Source organism: Heterocephalus glaber, unplaced genomic scaffold, assembly GCF_053883595.1.
Source record: "Heterocephalus glaber isolate CG9 unplaced genomic scaffold, H.glaber_assembly_v1.0 deba00001072, whole genome shotgun sequence".
NCBI lineage: Eukaryota > Metazoa > Chordata > Mammalia > Rodentia > Bathyergidae > Heterocephalus > Heterocephalus glaber.
In genome coordinates this window covers 2,014,250-2,036,262 of record NW_028258189.1, presented here as the reverse complement: position 1 = coordinate 2,036,262, position 22,013 = coordinate 2,014,250, and the positions used below count along the sequence as shown (strand labels likewise).

At 39.2% G+C, this 22,013-nt stretch overlaps 1 protein-coding gene across 4 annotated transcripts in view; it reads right to left on the bottom strand.

Moving 5' to 3' along the window:
• The window catches only part of Pnpla4 (patatin like domain 4, phospholipase and triacylglycerol lipase), a 159,110-nt gene that overhangs the window by 34,566 nt on the left and 102,531 nt on the right, over window positions 1–22,013 (bottom strand). The window contains exons 7-9 of one of the 4 annotated variants that reach the window (XR_015450791.1): window positions 845–907; window positions 695–752; window positions 321–559 (exon numbers count right to left, since the gene is read on the bottom strand). The gene's annotated coding sequence lies outside the window, so the exon portion shown is untranslated. Of the gene's footprint in view, window positions 1–320; window positions 908–1,008; window positions 2,195–22,013 lie in introns of all 4 variants that reach the window. The other 3 variants (XR_015450788.1, XR_015450790.1, XR_015450789.1) reach the window with 3 other exon arrangements.

The window sequence follows — 22,013 nt, the reverse complement described above, 5'->3', positions numbered from 1 at the left end:
AGAAGCAGATATTGGGCTCCAGTCCCTTCTTTTATCTTTCTCTTTGCTTCCCAGCCACCCTGAGGTGAGCAGCCTCCTCTGTCATGTAAGACTGCCACGATGTACTGTGTCACCACAGGCTCAAAGCAGCAAGACCAAGTGACCATGGAGTGAAACCTCTGAAACCATGAGCCAAGATAAACCTTTCCTCCTTTTAATTTATTCCTCCCAGGTATTTTCATAGTAATGAAAAGCTGACCAACACATTCTCTTAGGCTCAGCTTCCTCCTATATAAAATGGATGTGCTGATATTTACCTCATGGGTAAGATGAAGACTCACCAGAGAATATTTATGGAGTGCTCAGAAAAATGTCCAGTCTTAAAAAGGTGTGGTATGATCTGAAGTGTTTTTATATCTCCTTGTATCTCCCACCATGGCATGGCCATCACCAATCTTTCACCAACAAACAGAAACAAGATAATTCACATCCCACACCACAAGACAGCCTTCAATCAGAACGACATTGGCAAAGCATCCAGAAGTAGCTCTTGGATCTCCATTTTCTTCCACAGAGAAGCCTGGAGACACAATTTTATTAAAATAAGAGAGGATATATTTTCTTTTGAGAATAATCCAAAGCTCCCCACCCTAACAGCACCATATCCTCAATTTCATGAATTGCCAATATCCATGAACATTTATTTGTGTCTCACCACCTTCGTCCCAAAAGCCTTCCTTGAAAAGAAAATCTTCCAGCAAATGATGAGCTCTCTAGAGGAGAGACGGAAAAGCAGACAGGATAAAACCATATCCACATTAGATACAATGGCGGTTCCTCGCTCAGCTGAGTTGTGTCTGTATACCTCAGTGCTTTGGTGTTCCACATTTCCGTCGGCTGCTTGCTTCACTTCAGAATCAGGAGCAGACTAAAAAGGAAAGAGAATATGGGTTGGAACATTCCAAACACCTACTCATGGTCGAGGAACATGAAAAGAAAGTGGTAATTTTCACTGTCAACTTTTTTTACCTGTTGTCACGAGGTGATTTTATTCACACGCATCGAGTGACCGGGAGGAGTCAGGATGTCCTCATTAATATCTGCAGCCCCATATGGCACCTTCAGTGTGACAAGTGTAGGCATGCTAATTTTCTTCAAGAAAACAACATTGAACCACATTTGTTGTGAGAGGTGAGAGACAGGTGGCCTGGCTTGTCCTTCTCAGAAAGCCTTATGGTTTCCAGATTTAGACCACCTTGTGAGGTCGGGTGAAGGCTGTGGAATGCGGACTCTGCTTAGTTGATAGACTCCACTTTCCTATTTCCTCTATGATGACTAGAGCAAAGTTCAGGCTCTTCCCGGAGTTTGTGAGCCAAGTGTGGAAGAACAGGACAGCAGAGGAGAGATCAGACATATTGAAAGGAATTTTAGGGAAATGACTTCTGGAGGCTTCAGATGACTGCCTAGCTATTCGGTTTTCTCTGCCAATACTTTTTTCTTTGCATGTCTAGTAATCTAACTCTGGATTCAGAAAACGTACTGGCTCTTCAGTGCACTTGAATTACAAACTTGGATGTATCTAACCTCCCTAAGCGGAAGTTCGCTAATGTATGCAACAGAAATGACTTCATTCAACGCACACTCACGGTCCAAATGTGGAAATGGTGATCAATGGCTACCCTGCATGAATTCTTCCCACCCTTTTGCAATCTCATGACATTCATCTTATCCTTGTCTACAGATGAAGAAATGGAGGTTCAGATAAGTACTTTGTTAGATTTGACAGGTTAACTTCTCAGGCACAAAGGTGAGATGGCCAGAGTTATACATGGCTTCCAAACCTGAATCTGCACACTTGCTATCACCTCATAGCTGTATTAAAATGTTAAGACAATTGAGCAAAAACAATCTATGGGAAATACGCAGCCCAAGGACAGTTGCATGGGACACAATCACAAAATATTTAGAAGCTTTCTTTCTTCCCAAACTAGTAATAATTCTGTGGTCCAGAACACTTACCTCCAGTCTCTGTCCCTCATGATTCCCCTCTCTTGCTCCTATGACTTTTGTCCTCTTTAGATTCCATGTAGTCCATCATACTACTGCACCTTGGAGCACTCTGCAAAACCATCTTCTTGGGCCTGAGGGAGAAGCTCGGTGGTGTAGAGCATGTGTTTATCATACATGAGGTCTTGGATTCAATCTCCAAAACAATCTATCAATGGATGTTAAAAATTTCTTCAGCCAGGAGGCGACATCAACTATTGCTCTTCCTCATGCAAGCCTTATTCCGGATCATTCCCTACTTCAGAACGTGTAAACTGTTTGCAAGTAAAAGCTTAATGCTTCTCTGAAATTGCACTTTCCTTATGTAAAGTGTCCATTCAACAATTGCTGCTTGATCGATATGCTGAGTATAAGCCTTCATGTGGATGAGTCTATGAAACATTTTCATTGCTCCCCAAAACTGAATTTGTAACAGGGGAGGATGGCATAGTGGCAGATTATGGGGATGAAAGGAGATAGAATCCCGAGGAGGGCAGTGGGGTGGAGTTAGTAGCTACAGGGCCAGGAGATCCCTGTCAACTCACCCTCCACCCTCTCATCCTCACAGCATGGCTTAATGTGGTGCAAGATAGGACCCTATTTCAAGGCAGGGACAAATATAGTTCTTCAGTTCTTTTTTCTAATTTTGTATGGGTTATCTATAGAAGTGTAAATGGTTCACAACAAGGGATTGCTTCCCAGAGAAGTACATGTAAGACAGAAATCTCCAGATTTATCTGTTGCTTAACTTTGAAAACCAGAAGGTTTTTAAAGGTAAGAGAAGTTCTGAGAGGGTCATTTTGGAAAATGTTTTTGATCTTCTTGTACACAATCATCAGCCTCTTAAGAAACTGGGATTATACTGAAATTAGATTATGTGGGTTTTATTCTTCTGGCTCTGTAAATACAATGGCAGGCTTGAAGTCTAAGAAGAGAACCGGGTAAGATGAAATTAGAGTTGACTTTAGAAAGAAAAGAATGAAATGTAAAGCTTAAATTTGGATTGACAAAACTTAAATTTGGATTGGAATTATTAAAAAATGAGCCTGACACTAAAAAATAATCAATTTTCTGGCATGTGAAAATATGGACACTTTCCCAGAATGCAGAAAAATAGGACAAATAGATTAAAATCATAGGAGATTAAAATTATAAAGTGACAAAGAGAAGAATCAACTTATAATTAGTGTTCTTGAAGATGATTTGAAAGCAAATGGAGCAGAAATAATAGCCAATAATAATAATGTAACAAAAGGAAATTTTTCTAAAGTGAGAAAACAACACAATTGCTGATTGAATGGCTTAACTTGGGTTTCAGGAAATGTTCATAAAAATAGAACCGAACCCAGATGTGCTGTGTCACCATAATTTAAATGGAAGTGAAGTAACATCTACAACTACCCTAGCAAACAAAAGTGTGGCTGAGCTGGTCTACAGCTTCTTTGTAACACTAAACAATAAAAGATCAAATAACATCTAAAGCATGTTGACAGGTAACCAAAGGATTCAACCGGAGAGATTTTCTTCCAGTGTGAAGCAGGTACAAAAATACCTCTGGCATTCTGTGGTCCACACTATGTACCATTCAAGCAAGTTTTCTGAAAAAAAATGACTTGAACATATATTCCAGTTGACCAAGATATAGATTAAAATAGTGACTAGAAAACTGATCTGGATGGAGAACTCGATTAATCTATTCAGCTTTCCATGTTATTGAAATGTGATTGCAACTGAAGAATGAACTCCACAGTATGATTGGAAAGGGTTAAATGGTAAAAAATAATAATAATAATTACTGTAGTCACCACGATCTTATTATGTACCTACTGGATGCTATCCCTCTATAGTAGAGCTCATGTAAGTCTCATGGTCATTTAGATAAGTATTATGACCAAAATACATATAGGAAAAACATAGATGATAACATGTACCCATGATGACATGGGTATTTTGTAAGAAGTAAATTCAAGGCTGTAACACTAATGCCTTATTTCTAGTAGGATGGCTAATTAACAATGGTACCCTAGCCTTCTTACTTAGGAAAAAATCTAGACCAATAGTTTTCCAGTGAACCTACACATAAGAGTCATCCAAGGAGCCTCAAAAAATGTGCTTCTGTTTTCCCACCCCTGAGATTAGGATTTGATATTCTGCATATCATCTGCTATTCAGAGTTATGTTTCCATTGGTAGGCAATATTTGAAAGAGCATCTATATTTGTCTCCAATTTTTAATGATCTTTCAAAGTTTGGACCATGTACTCCTGCTGGGTGCTCAGCCCTTACATTTGGGGTCATGTCTCCATTACATTCAAGAGGGCTGTTTGTAAAGGAAGACATGGTCCCCTCACCTTCTTCAGCACGTTGCCACTACACCATGCTATTTCAATAGATTCAGACACATGTTGCACCTACAGTAACATCTTTTTTAAGCTCATATCCCCCAGCATTATTTCTGTATTATCCTCTTGCTTTTGGCTCTGTCTTATAAGACACATGGAATCATTTAAGTCAGGGATGGAAACTCAGATGCCTGTAGGAGACAGGCAGCTGTCACGTAGTCACGTCGGTATGATCCAGGCTGAGTGTGAACAACAGCAGCCAGGGATGTCTATAGTTGGAGAGTAATTGTTCACTGTAAGAGGAAGGTGGTACAGGAGGAGGAAACACAAAAGGAAGAGAAGGCATATGAAAAAGGATAAAGAGGAAAGAAAAGAAGGGGAGAAGAAAGAAGCAAGAAGGAGGAGCAGGAAGAGAAAGAGGAAATTTGAAAAAGAGAAAGTTAGTACTAGCTCCAGGCCAGTGAAACAATGCACACTTTTGCAGGCTAATGTTGTCCCTCCCCATCTCTCCCATCTTTGTTCCTGGTTATGCGTTGAGGAGGAAGTGTTAGAATTACAATCTATAACTTTAGAGAAATTTAAACATATCACTTTCTTTTCAGTATATGTTTCTATAGGAAACAAATACTGCTATATTGAGCAATTTTCAAGGCATATACCATATATTATAAACTGTATTACTGTTTCCTTCTTCTGTTAAAGGCCATCCCCAGGAAAGTGTAATGGGTGGAAGGTAAGGAGAGAGATGAAAACTCATCCTGCCCTACCTGGAAGACAAGTCACTGATGTGGACTACTTGTATTAAAAGAAAACAGTAAGTTTCTCTCAAGTAGCTTAAAAGGCTCTTTCTGTAAATTCATGCAAACCATATTTCACTCACATGTAAGGAACGAAAACCCCAACCCAAAAGGACCATGCAAAGGAGACAGTTACTATCTCCTCCAACTCAGGGGTTGACCAGTTGCTGGAAATGGTAACACCTAAACCAGGAATCATAAATAACATTTCACTGTATCCAGTGGCTGCCATGCAAGTTTTGCTTATTGGAAAATGGTGTTATAATAAAAGAATAATAATAAAGGAAGTCTATAGACATTTTCTTTATTCTTGACAGAGCGGTTGCTCAGAAAAATTCTTCCCTGAAATTCTTTCACAAAAACACTTGGTTGTTTTATACACACCAGCAATGAACCTAAAAGAAAATAGTATCAGAGATCTTGAAAAGAGTATATCAAAAAAAATGTAAGTTGAGCGTATCACTTATTTTTTAAAAGAGATTTTTAGACTAATAAGTCCTTAGCCAACTTCTGCTTCTAATTGGCATTTGTTATCTTTGTCTGTTTGATAATAGCCATCTGAGCAGGTGCGAAAGGACAACTCATTGTACCTTTGATTTGCATTTCCATGATGATTAGTCATGTTGAGCAACCTTCCATAATCAGCATCTATCAGTCTCTCTGTCTGCTTTGCAGATGTTAGCTGAAGTAAATAAAGAGAGTCATGGGAGGATGAATACTGCAGAGTCTACTGCGATGGTATGTCTAAAATAGTCAAAGCAACTTAAGCTTAGACTACATGGTGACTGCCAGGCACTATGGCGTGGTTGGAGTGGGGTGTGGTTTAATGGGTGTACAATTTCAATTATACTAGATAAATAAATTCTGTAGATCTGCTGAATAGCATCATATCTTGATTTAACAAAATGCTCTTGTGTAAACTTTAAGTGTGGAGATCTCATATTGAGTGTTAAGTGTGCATGCTAAGCACATAACCTACCACTGAACTACCCCATCAGCCCTATGCCTGTTATAGTCGACCTACTTGAAAAAAATTGTAGTATCAATGGTAGAATTGAGAAAAGGATACTATTAAATGCAAGAAAAGAAGCTAGCAATTTATTTAAAAATTAGTAGTATATCTTATTTTTTATTTCTGAAAGCTATATTATGTATAGCAAGGGCAAATCCAGAAATGCACTTTAAAAAATAAAGCATGTATATTTAAAAAGTCACAGCTAGATAATGGGACGATTTTTCCATTTACAAACTGTTAATCCGTATTAAAGGAGTCCTTGCCAAAAAAGAACTTGGAATCTTTCATGAATTTATAGGCACTGTTTGCCAACCTGATCCAATTTTTCTCTTGTTGAAACTGCTTCATTAATTTAATGTGCAAGAAATAAATATTTGATGTGCAATTAGTTGGAGATTATTATGGTCATAATGGAACCTTTCCAAATAAACAGCTGCTCCAGCACTTTAAATGCATGAAAAGCAAGACACAAAATAGAAAGTATAATGAAACACCAGCTCTACAGAGGAAAAGTGCTAAAATATTCAATTAATGAGTGAGATGGCTGCTCGTTTAGAAGTTTGGTGGTGGTTTATCAAAGCATAACAGTATAAAAGCTGCTAAACTTTAGCCAAGTATCTATCTACCTCAATTTTCATGGAAACATTTGCCTACAGATATAATATTGTCCTAGAAGAAAATATTATGGAAGTAGATGTTAACCAATTCTAATTCTTTCAGATTATTCATTATATATGTGTATATATATATATATGTTTGCTGTATTTATATATTTTTCATACAGATATAATTATTCTACATTTGCATTTCTGTACAAATTCTAAATATTGGTATACATAGCCACATATGAATTGTAATGATTTCACGTTGAGAGGTAATGATGTTTATTCTTAAATATCTATGTTGCTTTGTTTAAGTTTGAATGATCCTAGGATGGCACAGAGTACTCTCACACTGCCTGCAGGAATTCATGTCATTAAAGGACTTAAATCCCTGTAAGCTGTATAAAAGTTTACTTTCATGTCAAGGCAGACTGTGAGGACTAGAGCTGTCTCTCTCCCCTACTCCACTGGGAACCTCTTGGGGGCAGAGACCATAGCTACCATCTCAGTATCTCCAAACTCTGCTGTGGTTCCTGACATGAAGTAGCTCATTACATGGTCACTGGAAGGGTGCCTAAAGCTATTTGCCATATAGGCAGCAAAACAGATAAACATCAAAGGGTGAGCATTACAAGCTCCATGGAGAAGTTTCTTCTACTGAGAAGGGAGCAAAGGGAAGCAAATCTTCTGCCATTTTCCTCTATTTGGGGCTCCATAGAAAAGGCAGAAGGGACTTCCAACTAGGAAAAATCTGGCTGTAATTATGACTCAGGTTTGAATGTCAAAATGGTCAGTGGGAACTGTGCACAAGAACCAAGGTACTGATATATATTTTTGGAAAGCAAACTCAAGCAAAGGTGATCATCATAAGGCCTTTATCTCATTTTATGGTGTAAGTCTTCAGTTGATTACAGTTTGCTTTTTTTCATTGCTCTAAAAAAACTTCCCACTGCTCTAAGAAAATTCAGATTCTGTTATTTTTTTCCTGTGCTTCCTGCAGTCTTTGAAAGACTCCCCCCACCCACCACTCCCTCCTGGCTGTCACAAGGTGATGAGGTGAGCAGCTTTCCTCTGCCTAACCTTTCCACAGTGACTTTTCTGGCTCCCTGTGGGGCCAGAAGCAATACACCCAAGTAACTATGGATTAAACCCTCTGAAACATTGAGTCAAAGTAAACCTTTCCTTCTTTATATTGATTTTCCTTAGGTATTTTCTCACAGCCATTGAAAGCCAAGTAACACACACACACACACACACACACACACACACACACAATATGAATTAATTAATGAAGAACGGGGGCATTAAACTAGTGTTATGTGTCCCAGATAACCCAGAGACAAATGTAGTGGGTGGGTATGAACTATCTCGCTAATACAATGAGGCTGACCATCTTTAGCGCTCATCCTGGAAATAAGTAGAGTTAACACACTCTTCACTGGATTCCGGGTGAACCTGCGATTGGAAAAGGCAGGAGGGATGGTAAGTGTCTCCCCAAACTAGGAAATTATAGACTAAATATACAAGAATGGAAAATAATATTCCATGGACCAGGGCCCCAAAAGCAAGCAGTGGTAGCAATTTTATTCTCAGACAAAGTAAACTTCAAACTAGAACTGATCAGAAGAGACAACGAAGGTCACCAGACATTACTTAAGGGAACAGTCCAATTTGAAGAGATTACAACTGTAACTATATATGCACCAAATTTTGGAGCACCTGGCTTTATAAAACAAACCCTGCTGAACATAAAAGACCAAATGAACACCAACACAATTACAGCAGGTGAACTCAATACCTCACTTTCACAAAGATGCAGATCAACTAAACAAAAAACCAACAAAGATACATCATGTAAAGGTGTCAGATTCCAACAATGAATGTAACTGTCATGTATACCTAAAACATACCAATAAACTTAATGGAAAAAAACAACAACAAAGAAACATCAGAGCTGAACTACACTTCTGAACAAATGGACTTAATAGACACCTACAGAGTATTCTACTGTACTACAGCAGAATACAATTCTTCTCAAGAGCACATAGAACTTTCTCCAAAATAGAACACGTACTAGTCCACAAAAGCTGCTTAAATAAATATAAAAGAACCAGAACCACCTCATGTATACTAGTAGATCATTGTGCCTTGAAACTAGAAATCAATCACAAAAGAAACCATAGAAAGTTTATAAACCCCCGGAAACTTAACTCCACACTCCTGAACAGTCAATGGGTGAAAGGAGAAATCAGACAACTCCAGGATCAAACAGCAATGCCACTACAGCATGCCAGAATATATGGGATATGGTAAAAACCATCCAAAGAGGGAAGATTATTGCAGTCAAACCTCACATTAGAAAATCAGAACAAGTTTATTTTTAGTTTAAGGAGGGAATTACAAAGATCAGAGTAGAAATGAATGAAACTGTGACTTTAAAAATATATTAAAAATCAGTGAATCAAAGAGCTGAGAAGTTTTTGCCAGCTATACCTCAGAGAGTGGACTAATATCTAGAATATATAAAGAACTTCAAAAAATTAGATCTCTCACAATAAAAGACTCAATCAAAATGGACAATGGAAATGAATAGACACTTCTCAGAAGAAATACAAAAAGCCCATAAATACCTGAAAAAATACGTTCAACATCATTGGCCATTAGAGAAATTAAAATTAAAACAACACGGAGATTCAATTTCACTTCAGGAAAAATGGCAATCATCAAAAATCAGACAATAACATGCTGGCAAGGTTGTGGTGAAAAAAGAACCCTTCTACATTGTTGTTGTGAATGTAAACTACTACAACCATTATTGAAAGCACTGTGGAGATTTATCAAAAAACTAAAAGAAAGTGCAGTGAACCAAGATATTTCCCTACTAGGCATCTTCCTGAAAGAGTTAAAGACATCATTTATAGCAATTCATGCATACTAATGTTTATAGCAGCACAAATCAGAATAGATAAATCTTGAAAGCCTGTATGTCCATCAATGAATGAAGAAAATGTGGTGTTTATACATAATGGAGTACTACTCTGCTATAAAGAAGGATAAATATGAGTCATTTGTAGGAAAATGGATGCACTTTGAAAACATATTAAGTGAAGTAAATGAGACACACAAGTGTAAATATCATATTATTTCTCTCAGATGAGAAAGCCAAAGTATAAATAAAGGCCAAAATAAAAGATAAAAGGAAATAGGGAGATAGGTCTTTTGCAAATGGAAAGGGGACCTGGAGGTTTAAAGAAGGGGGAAAGGAGAGAGGAGAAGTGGATACAAAAAGTAATTAAGATGTGTCATGTACATGTACTAAATGCCCCCATGGAAAGTATGGCAAACATGTACTAATTTTTTTTTTAAAGAAAAAAGTAGGAACTCAAAGGCAGTGCAGCTTCTTCCTAGTGTTGTGGTATTTTCTCCATGAGACATAAGGCCCCATGCTTTGTGAAAGCTAAGAAACATCATAGAGAGGTCATATATCAGGGTGCCCACCAGCTGCCCCATGGGATGCCCCAGGTGACCCAGGCTCGTTCCCAGATATGGAGTGACAAAGTTGCCCGATGATTTCTCCTCAGCTACCCTTCCAGCCAGCCAGATATCTGGCTAACTGCACACTACACAGTGAGGTCAGGAGATTTACTAAAAAAAAGATCTTCATATGAAACCAGAACTTCAGTCATTTCTGCTGCAAGGAACCTGATATTATACTGGGAGAAAATGGAGGCAAATATACAAATGAGTACTATAAAACAGTGCACAGGGGTACTGCACAAGTTATTTCTTTGACACATGCCTGTGTGCCAGGAACATTACCTGCTCACACCGGGGATGCAGTGGGGATAAAAACAGACACAGACCCTGTGGTCAGAGATCTTACATCCCAGTGGGTGTTGGTAACCAATGGGTATGTAAACACAAAGCCACTTCAGGGCCAGACGACTGCGCAAGCAGGCAAAATGAGGGAGCCGAGAGGAACTGGGACCTTAGACAGTGAAGGATCTAGATTATGTCACCCTAACAAGTTTATTTGACCTAAATATTATTTTTTAGTAAAGGCATTTGGGAAGCATGTAGTGGAGAAAATGGTCTTCCTATTCTCCAGCTTTTCTTTTTGGTACTGAGGATCGAAATTGGGTCCTCGTGCCAGCTTTTTTGGCTTAGAGGAAATAAATTCTTATCTGCTAAAGGCAGCTCTAGACACTTAGCCCAGAAATGAAAAATCTTTAAACACTGTGTTTTCCATAAGCTTTGTATTAGTCAGTGTTATGGCTTGTGTCTAGATGTTCCCCCAAAGCCTCATATGCTCATCGGTGGGGGTTTTCAGAGTGACTGGATCTAGGGTGTGTGAATGTGGATCCAGGGTGTGGGAATATGGATTTAGGGTGTAAAGACTGAATTAGTCTGCTGATTGGTTTAGCATAGTTCCAGGTATGGATAATGGAAAGCCCCACTCTGTGTGGGGTGGCACCCTCCAACAGGTTTGTAGCCTGGATGGGATAAAAGCAACAAGCAACCTTGCGCCTGCTGCTCCTTGCTCTTTCATTGCCTCCTGCCTGCCCTGCCATGGACTGTTTCTCCTCTGCAATGCCCCTCTGCCATTCCACCCTATCTTGGAGCCAGCTGAGCATGGACTGAAACCTCTACAAACTGTGAGCTAAAATAAACCTTTCCTCCTTTAACTTTGGGTGTCAGGTATTTTGTCTCCTCAATGAGAAAAGTTAACTAAGAAATCAGCTTTTAACTGCTAGGAGAAAATGCCTAACACACACAATTTAAAGGAGGAAGGGTTTCTATGGGGTCACAATTTCAGGGACTTTAGTCCATGCTGGACTGATCCAAGGTAGAAAGATCATAGCGGAGCATGGCAGAGGAAAGCTGTTTACCGCACAGTAGGTGGGAAGGTCAGGGGAGGGGAAAAGCAGAAGGACAGATAGAGGAAGGAGCTGGAGACGAGAATGCACCCTTCCAGGTCACACTCAGTGGACCACCTTCTCTTGTTTGGCTCTACCTCCTAATAGCAGTTTCAAATATGTTTTTATCAATGGGTTAATCCATTGATAAATGTTAAAATATGATTTCATCTATGAGTTAATCCACTGATGAATGTAACACCCCCATGATCTAATCACCTTCTGAAATCCCCACCTCTGAACACATGAGACTTTTAGGGTACATTTGGATCACACCATTACAAGCTTCATCCTATATATTTACCTTCCCAAATTTCTGTGTCCTTGGATACCCAAAACCACTTTCCTTTGTCTGTTAGTTCCTCCACAAAATCATGGCACCTTTGTGGGAGGTGCTATAGAAGTACCTTATAAGCCACTACTTTGGGTTACTTTTCTTAGAGGTTTCTCCTGCATGATTTGTGTAACATGCACTAATAGACTCATTTTCTCTTTTCAATCAGTCTTTTGTTACAGGTATCCGTCTCATTGAAAAACTCATGGATGTGAGGGACAAATTCTGTTTTCCTGACAATTAAATACAAGAAATTCTTCTTTGGTAAAGCAACATTTAAGCTGGGGCCATATGGTGAAACATTTGTGACCATGAAAATACATGAAGGTAGTGTAAGGGAACAGTCAATGGGCAGTCCTTCAAGAAACAAAAGCTTAGAATATAACCAACCAGTGAGAAATAGTGAAAGGAAGATCTTTTGGAGAAAGATCACAAGGGGTGCTTCTAAGCCATACAAAAAGCCATTTATGTGTCATTGTGTGCTTGGATTTTATTGTTCTGATTGTAGTGGACAAGATGATGTCATGTGAAAGAGTCTGGCAATTATTAGTGTGTTTTGTGTATAAATCACTTGGACTACTGGTGGTGCCAAGGTCAGAATAGAAAGAGAGAGAAAGCTGATCCTCATTATTTGAGGAATCCATATTGCAAATCCATCTACTCACTATAATGTAATTGCCACCCCTAAACAATACGCTCTGTGCTATCTAAATAATTCGTGGACTTGAATGAAGTAACAAAGTGCAATAGTAGATCCCCAGGTGAAGTTCAACAAATGGGTGCAGTGCCTTCCTGCTCCATTTCTTACACTGTAAACAAATGTCTCTTTTACCGTCTAACTAGTGCTGTGTCTTATGGATTTTGTGCTTTGTGTGTTTTTAATTATTTTTGTTGAGCTTAGTGCATATGATGGCCCCCCAAGAGAACTGCTGACATGCAATCTAGTGTTCCTAAATGCATGAAAGTCACCATTCATCTTATGAAGGTAGTGCATATGTTAGATTGGCTCCACTTACTTGTGACTCGTGGTTGATCTTGCCTAGGAGTTCAATGTTAGTGAATCAACAGTAAGGTGTCTTTGTGCAGAAACACACATAAAACAAGGCTGTTTGTTGACTAATGAAAATGTTACAAGAGGGTTCTCAGGACCATAATGTTGTTTTTCTCCAGAGGCAGTGCCTCAGTATCCAGTGCATGTGTTGACTTTAGAGTTCATAACAATTGCAAATTATAAGTATGGACTGCATCCCAGTTACCAGGTGGGAGACAGAAGCTGTGGGCTCGTCAAAGAGGAATTGAGCTTGCTCTATGGTCAGAATTTAAGTGAACTGGATTTCAGGCCAGAGAAATAGAAACAGGTACAATCGGGTTGGGATGCTGAGTGTACAGCTAGGAAAGAACTCTTTCAGTAGAGAGGAAGTGAATCAGGTAAAGAGGCAGCATTGGAACTGCTCCTTGAAAGGCTGGGCCAATGCCATTGAGGTTTATTGGCTTATTGCATTGTGTTAGTCACCCTTATATTGGTGGGACCAAATATCTGAAACTTGTAAAGGAGAGAGTATTTATTTTGGCTCATGGTTTCAGAGGTTTCAGTCCATGGTTGGCTGGTTCCGAGGCAGAAGATCACGGGGGAAGAACGTGGCAGAGGAAAGCTGTTGAACCCATGGCAGGCAGAAAGCAGACAGAGTAGAAGACAGCCAGAGACAAGGGGTCAGGGACCATAGAGTCCCCAAACTCACATCCACATGACTCGCCCATTATACTAATGCTTTAGTAATCTAGGCATCTCTCAAGGTGTTCAAGTTGACCATCAAGATCAACCAACACTCACATCTACACGGGTGTTTATGGTGAAGGAATCTACTCACACAGCACAGAAATGGAATGCTGAAAACATTTATGACCAAAGCACAGCTATTTCTTTTAGTATTTTAAAGGATATGTCTGTTTTGTGTGTACATGTAGAGAACTTCAACCTTTATCTCACTGTCTACAAATACATTAACCCAAATGAATCATAGACCTAGGGAAAAAGTTAACACAATAACACTTCATAGGAGAAGTGCCTCCTAGGAGAAAATTCGCTGCAACCTTAAGGATTAAAAACATAAAACTATTAAGTATAAGAGAAAATACCAATAAACTGGAATTTTGTCAATGTTAAAAATTACTCTTCAGAATATACCAGTGCACAAAATTTAAAGTACAACTGGGAGAAAAGTTTAGCAGTCTAAATATCCGACAAAAATATAGAATTTAATATAAAATAGGAACCCTGACAACTTGGTGATCAATTAAAATGCTAATTTGAAATGGCAAAATATTTAAACAAACATCATACATAAGAAGAAATACAAATGGCCAATGATAGAACAAAAATGAAACAATGTCCAATATCATCAGTATTCAGAAAGTGTCAATGAACACAGTAATGCAATTTCACTCTGCTACTGCTTGTCTGGCTTAAGTTGAAAGTCCTGACAATTACAAGTGTTGACAAACAATATGGAGAACTGCAGTGCTTATCTTTCCTTGCGGCAGTGTAACAGGGGAATAACTTGGACAGTTTCTTGTAAAGTTAGGCACATCACTCACTCAGCTTTCCTTCCTAATTTCCTTTCCTTCCTCCATGAATTTTAAAAATATTTGTTGATGTCTTCTGATTTTTTGCAAAAGACTCCTTAAAAGTATAGGAATAGTATAGAACTTATTTGCTGTTGGGATGAAGAGTAGAGAATTATGAAACATAAATATATTTCACAAGATTATTTCTTTGTCAGGTTAAATGTTACAAAGTAACAAAGAGTTAACCTCTTTGGGGTTGGAATGGAGTAAAGGGGAAGCATAGGCAACTTTATATAAGATGATTTGGAAAACGAGCCATGAATATGCTGTTTGTAGATAGAAAAATGCAATTAGTTGAAGGATCATTCTATATTAGTATATTCTTATATAAACTCTACCTCTAAGTATGTCGGCATAGATAATTCCTCCTTAACATGTAGCTAGCTCTTTTCTTAAACAAAGATTTTGTTCAGTAGAAAAAGGATAAGAAATATCACTATGAGCCTATGGATACCTCTTGGTGTTGTGAGACACTTTGCATGTCCCACTAACTGACTCACTGGTTTCCAATATGGCGGCCTTTGGTCACCTACATCAAAATCACCTTGGGACCTAATCGAAAGGCTGGCTTCCTGGAACCTACTTTCTGGCAATCTTATTACTAACAAGTGCATGAAGTGGTTATTTGGCACCTTACCATTTGGGAACCACTGACCGGTAACAAATGCCAAATTTCTGGCATGGGGCAGGGAGGGGGCGAAGGTGTTTCTGAGTGAAACAGATTGGATCCTACTTTTGTGACAATGAGTCATGATGGACTTCCTCCTTACATATATTAACTTAGCTGTGGAACACTTGTGTTTCCTCAAGAACTCTTAGATATGAACTTCAAGACCATGGGGCCAGAAGTTCTAGCAGAGTTTAAGTTCTCCTGCTGCAGGAAAAGTCTCTTAGAAACTCAGCCTTGGTTTGCTCATTGAAATAATGGACCAAGCCACACTGCTTCCTTACCAATCCCTCTGAAGTCATAAAATGAGACAGGAGGGACTTACACAAAATGTTGATATTCGTATGTCCAATGAAACAAAAGAACAGGAATGATGGAGCACCTGCCAAGTGTACATATCTTTTAAAATAGTTGCTCAAATAAAATAAGTTGATGTGATCCATGCCAGTTTAGGGAAAGCATTGCTTTCAGTATGCTGTGGGGAGAAATAACTCACTAAAGCAGGAGAAGAGAAATGCAAATCTAAATCTCAGTTTTGACATAATTTCAGGCAAATGCTAGAAGCCTTTGATTTTGATTAGTTTATTCCAAACTAATTTTTTTTTTTTGGTACCAGGGATCGAACTCGGGTCCTTGCGCTTGGGCAGCAGGTGGCGAAACCACTGAGCTAAATTCCCGGCCTCTACTTTTATTTTTAATCAAAAGCATTTCCTGTGTTCCTGGTAGGCATCCACCTAGACAGATTTTAATTTGGCTTCCTTAATGACCCAGCAATTTTACTCATATTGTTTAATAACATATTCTAATGTTATGAAAGTATGGGTGGGCTTTAAAAATACATTTCCTAATTTATGCGGTGATTTATCAATAGCACCGAGCTTAAAATAAACAGGAGTAGGGATACTTATCTCAGAAATTTACTTTTAATACTGATGATCTAAAAACTGCTAGATAATTTTATGCCTAATCATATTTCAAGGTGCATTTAGTACAAACTTTTTTTAACCAATGGAAACTTAAAAAGTATGTGAAAACGAAATGTTTCATTTTGTTAATCTAAGAATGACAACATAGCATACTACGTCCTACTGTGCAACCGTGACAAGATAAAAAGCTATAAACTGTAAGAGAAAATAATCAATACGTTGGACTTTATCAACATTGAAAATTGGTCTTTGAATTTGCCAGTACACAAAATAAAATTTCAGGGACAGACTGAGAGAAAAGATTAGCAATCCAAACATCTGACAATGAAATGAACCTAATTTGGAGAAAGAACTCTGGTAAGTCATAATTAAAGATCAAATGCCAATTAAAAATGGCAAAGAGAACGTGCATGGGAGCGCACACCCATAGTCCCAACAGTCTGGGAAGCAGAGCCAGGAGGATCACAAGCTGGATCCCAGCATGGCAACCTAGTGGCTTCATGAGACTCTGTTTCAAAATAAATAATACAAACAGGGTTATAGAGGTAACACAGTACAAAGGCTCCAGGTTCAATCCCCGTACACCAAATAAAGAAACAAAGCAAAAGATTGAAACAGCCACTTTGACATTTTGCATAAGTTATACAAATGACGAATAAGGAAACAAAAATGAAACTACTTCCTGCTCAAGACTTCCGTTAAAAGTTTCAAGCCTGAAATGATTCATGGTACATCGGTATCTCGGTTCATCAGTGCTTTTTGTTTGTGACCAGAAGCATTTGGCAAAATTGTATTTTTCTTCGCAAACTCTACACTGGGTGACACAGTGTAGACACACCCTTGGCCCCCTTTCCCACACCAACATGAACATGGCCATATTTTCTAGAATTGTGGAACGAATTAAGTTCCTGAGCTGAGATACCATTGTATTCATTCACATAATTCCACTAAGCATTTTTGTGACTTCTCCTGATTTACATCATGGTTTCTTCTTACAAACACATTTGATGCCCTTGAGTAAGGAATCTGGCCACATTTTTATTAATTCATTCTACTACACACTTTGAGGATTAATACAATTAATAGACATTTAAGGAACACTTAACACTTTGTAGTAACATTGTATTTAAATATATGTCGCATACCATTCTGTAAATAGTACTTGGATACATGGTTCAAATTCCTCCAAGCTTATGGGTATGTGTATGGAGAAATATACATTTATGTGTACACATGGATGCAAACATATCTATCTACATATACTTATGCATGTAAACATAGGTGTATATATAACTTAAAATCATGTGTAGAATTAAAATCATATATACCTACATGCATATATATACGTGTATTCATACATGTACGTATATACACGCATGTATGTATGTATGTGTATATAACCTAAAATCATATATGTATATTTCTTCAAATATATAAGCAGCTCCTCCGGGAAACTATAGCCAATATTTCTATGGAATATAAAAGTTTAAATTAACTTATACTAGTGCTTACTTTTTCTTTTAATATTTAAAACTAGGATTTTAGGCTGGATTGTGGTGTTTTAGTGAACAAGACTGCCTGGCTGATAATTTGTTTAAAAACTTCCACTTGAATCAATGAACAGTCAGTGCATTGCAGCCTAAGAATTTAAAACTTTCCCATTATCTTAAAATTTTACTCACTTATTGCATAGCAAATATCCACTAGGGAGAGCCTAATATTCCTTTGGTAAACTGTACAATGTTCAAAATCCAATAAAACTTAATAAAATAATATTGTACCAACAAGAGAATTAATTTCTTCAAACCATTTATCTATGTGTATAGTCTGTGGTTCATCATAAATCAAATAAAAGCATGATACCTCGGAGCAGAGAAGGACAAATAAGGTACTGGTCCAAACCTGATTTTCATTACCTGCCTTTCCCTCCGGAGGAAGACACTGAGTAAACTAATGAAATAAGCTTTCATCACTGATTCATTGCAATGAAAATGAAAAAGCAACTTTGGAGTTTCAAGAATCTACATGAAGAGCAGATGAGGGATTCTCAAGTCGCTTTGTGAAGAAAGAACGAGAGAAGACGAAACTGAGGGTAGCTTGGGGCTTGGGGGGTTGCTCACAAGAGCAAGGTGCCGTAGTCTAAGGCACCTGGAGGCAGGAGGCAGTTAAAGTGTGAAACACTCAGTTTGAGATTTTTAGCACCCATGTCCAGATGGCAGTAGAAAACCAAGCTTAGTGCTAAATGCAGTGCTGGAGATTGAAGGCTACTAGGGGTCCAAGCCTCGAGTCTCACGTGTGGCTGACACCTGACAGACTTGCTAGATTAGGCCGGGTGGGGGCAGGATTGGCTTGTCATGTGGATTCAGGTGAAAGCAGGGGGTTGATGATGATTTGAAATCTCCTCAGCTGGACACCACTTTGACAGGGTAACATGCAAGTTACTTGAGTATCCTGCCCTCTACCCACAACTTCCCTTTACACGGGATGCTCCTTAGCAATGAAGAACAATACTGGATAGAAGAGCAAGAGACTGTTACATAAAACTGTGTGTTTTAGGCATAGGAGGGAGTTGAGGAAGGCAGTTGAGGTTATATAGTGTTATACAGTCAGATTCTGTGTGAATTCCTCCTAGTTTATCATGACCTCTGAATTTAATGCCTTTCTCTCCTGCTAGATGACACTAGGAGGGCAAGTATGAGTCTGCTTTTGTAGTGTAGCACAGTATCTGGCATTAAAAAGTATCTGATTAATAATTATTGGTTAAATTAATGAGGATGAGCAAATATATTGAATGGTAGGGTTGATGGATAGACGGATGGATGGAGGGATGGATGGATGGATGGATGGATTGGTGGATGGGTGGATGGATGGGTGGATGGGTGGCTGGGTGGATGGGTGGCTGGCTGGCTGGCTGGATGGACAGATGGATGGATGGGTGGATGGGTTGGTGGATGGGTGGATGGATGGATGGATGGATAGTTCATGGTGCATGGAAAAGGAAAGAAAATAAGTTTATTACATTCCTTTGAACTTAAAAACACAACTAAAGGAGGGTACTCCCTTTAATGAAAGAATGGATTGGACAAAGCCTCTTGAAGGAGCTCTTATTCTCTATAAGCCTTTGAATTTTCTGCTGCACAAGAAAAGTCTACTCTGTTTATAAAACATCAAGCAAGCTTTAAGTGAGTTAGTATCAACACTGCAATGTGGGTTGATGTTCTCAAGGCCCTTGGGGTCTCCCACGTGGCTTTTACCCTGTCCATCTCCTTCTCCCTCTTCTTCCTTCTCTTTGAAATTTACCCACTATACATGTAGGCAACAAAGAGCTTGGCCAAGATGCCGGTGGCACAAAACCTTGATTTACATTTGTTTTGTTTTTACTCCCTGACAATACAGGCAACTGAAGACTGCTAAGATTTGATGGCAGGATTCAATTAGAAAATCCTCGATGTAGTACTAGAAGGAGGCCCTGAGACACCTTGAACTTTATAAGGGCATCACAGAAGTACGTGACTGGGCAACAACAAGAGGTATCCAAGAGGTGATAGGGATGCTATGAAGTTCCCCTTGCATAATTGTGCCAGGATGTCTCTACCATGATTGTACATCACAAAAATTAATTAAATCTTCAGCAAGAGGCTCAGGAATAGATGGATAAGTGAGCCCCCAGGTCAAAGTCTGCAAGGAGGTCCCCAGTTACTGAGACAAGAGAAAGAACCATCAAACAGAGCTGAAGGGGTATTGAGAGAGATGAAAGATAGGTCTTGGAAGGATGTGAACAGGCAGTGAAAATGTAAAATAAGTACGGAGGATTGGTGGGTCAGACAGACTGAAAAGAAGCCAGGGAACCGAGGAGGCATAGCATAGAGCACAGGTGCTTGAAAGGAACCAGAGAGGAGCTTGCCTCAAGCGGCTAAATTGGATATTTTCTAAGTGCTCACTAATATATGCAGGGAGAGTTTACAGAGGCTGTTATCATGATCTAAAGGGGCTGGAGTGGAAATAAAAGGTTCCACTCTGTGCAGGGCAGGGAGGTATCCTTAGCGATGATCAGAGAACTGTGCAACAAGCTGTGTAATTTTTATAATCTAAAATAAATAGCACATCAGGTAGCTTCTCAATGAAACTCACTACAGACGGCGTGAAGTGCAGATGATGCGCTCATTGGCAAACCTGTGCCAGTGAATTATGTAGCAGGGCCATCAAGGGTCCAGACAATTCCCCATTGAAGAAAGACTTTAAATAGCCCCTGTGAATGTAGTCCTCAGACTCTAAAACGTCTTTTCACATACATTTCTTCATTTAATTCCCCTGATGGTCTGCAGGACAGGTGCTAGTCTCATCTCATAATAGAACTGGGCATCAGAAAGGCAGAGAGAGGGGCTGAGGATGTGGCTCAGTGGTGGAGTGCTCATGTAGCAAAGGTGAGGCTTGGATTCAGTGCCCAGCACTGCAAGAAAACAAGATGAGAAAGACAAAATGGGGCTGGGAGAGCTATCCCAGAAAGGGACCAAATTGCCCCTTATGACAACTAGGTTAAGGTCAGTTATGTTTTCCCTCCATAGCAAAGGCCCTTCCTCTTTCTACAACCATGGCAGGACAAAAGATTTATCCTAAAGTGTCTACTGTAAAATGTGTCCAAAAAGCACATTTCCATGCACATCTGAGAAATCAACAGGAAGCATTGAAAATGTTTCTATCTTTTCTTCAGCTGTCTCATCTATAAACACCAATAAATTAGAAAAATACTGAAATGATAAAGTGCTATGAGAATTAGGTGACACCCAGTCATACACATACGCACATAGAGTCATACACACACACACACATCTACAGTCATACACACCAACAATTCTATACACATCCACACTCAGTCATACACACCCACACACAATGCTATACACACATTCAGATTCATACACATTCACAGTCATACACACTCACACATACTCATACACACTCACATACACAAGAGTCATATACAGTACACTCATAACCATACACAGAATCATACACACACATGGTGTCATGCATGCATACACAGTCACACACACACATTGAATCATACACACACAGAGTCATATGTCATCATCCAAGTTTACACACACTCACACACTACAGTCATAAATTCACACTCACAGTCATACATAATCAGTCATATACTCTCACACAAGTCATACACACTCACACACTCATACACACCCACATTCATACAACCCTACACATGCACATACATATTCATCGAAACACACACACATCTACCGAATCATATGTGTACTGAGTCACACACAGAATCATACAAATTTACACTCCCACGCTCATGCACACACATACACAGTCATACACACAGCCACACAGCAAGTCATGTACACTCCCACACTCACAGTCATACCACACTCACGTACAAGTCCAGGACCGCCTTCTCCTGGCAACAGTGAAAAGGAAGCAGGCAGGTGCTCCCAGCTGCCACAATGTCCTCAGATCCACACTCAGCAGGGCAGTCAGGGACACGTTCCCAAGGAGGGAGGGTATCGCGCTCAGCGTCACTCTCCTGCAGGCACTTCATTAGCGTGGTGGCAGCCATTGTTTCGCGGAGAAGAGGGTCAAGAATATGCCAACTGCTTGTTGCTCCCAAGGTCAAAGCAAGTGGGCAAATGTTAGTGTTCCCTCTTGAGGGCTCACAGGACAACTAGAAAATGAGCTGGGGCCAGGGCGTGGACCTAGGAGTGGGCTGCTGGTCGCTATGACAGCACAATAGCCTGTGA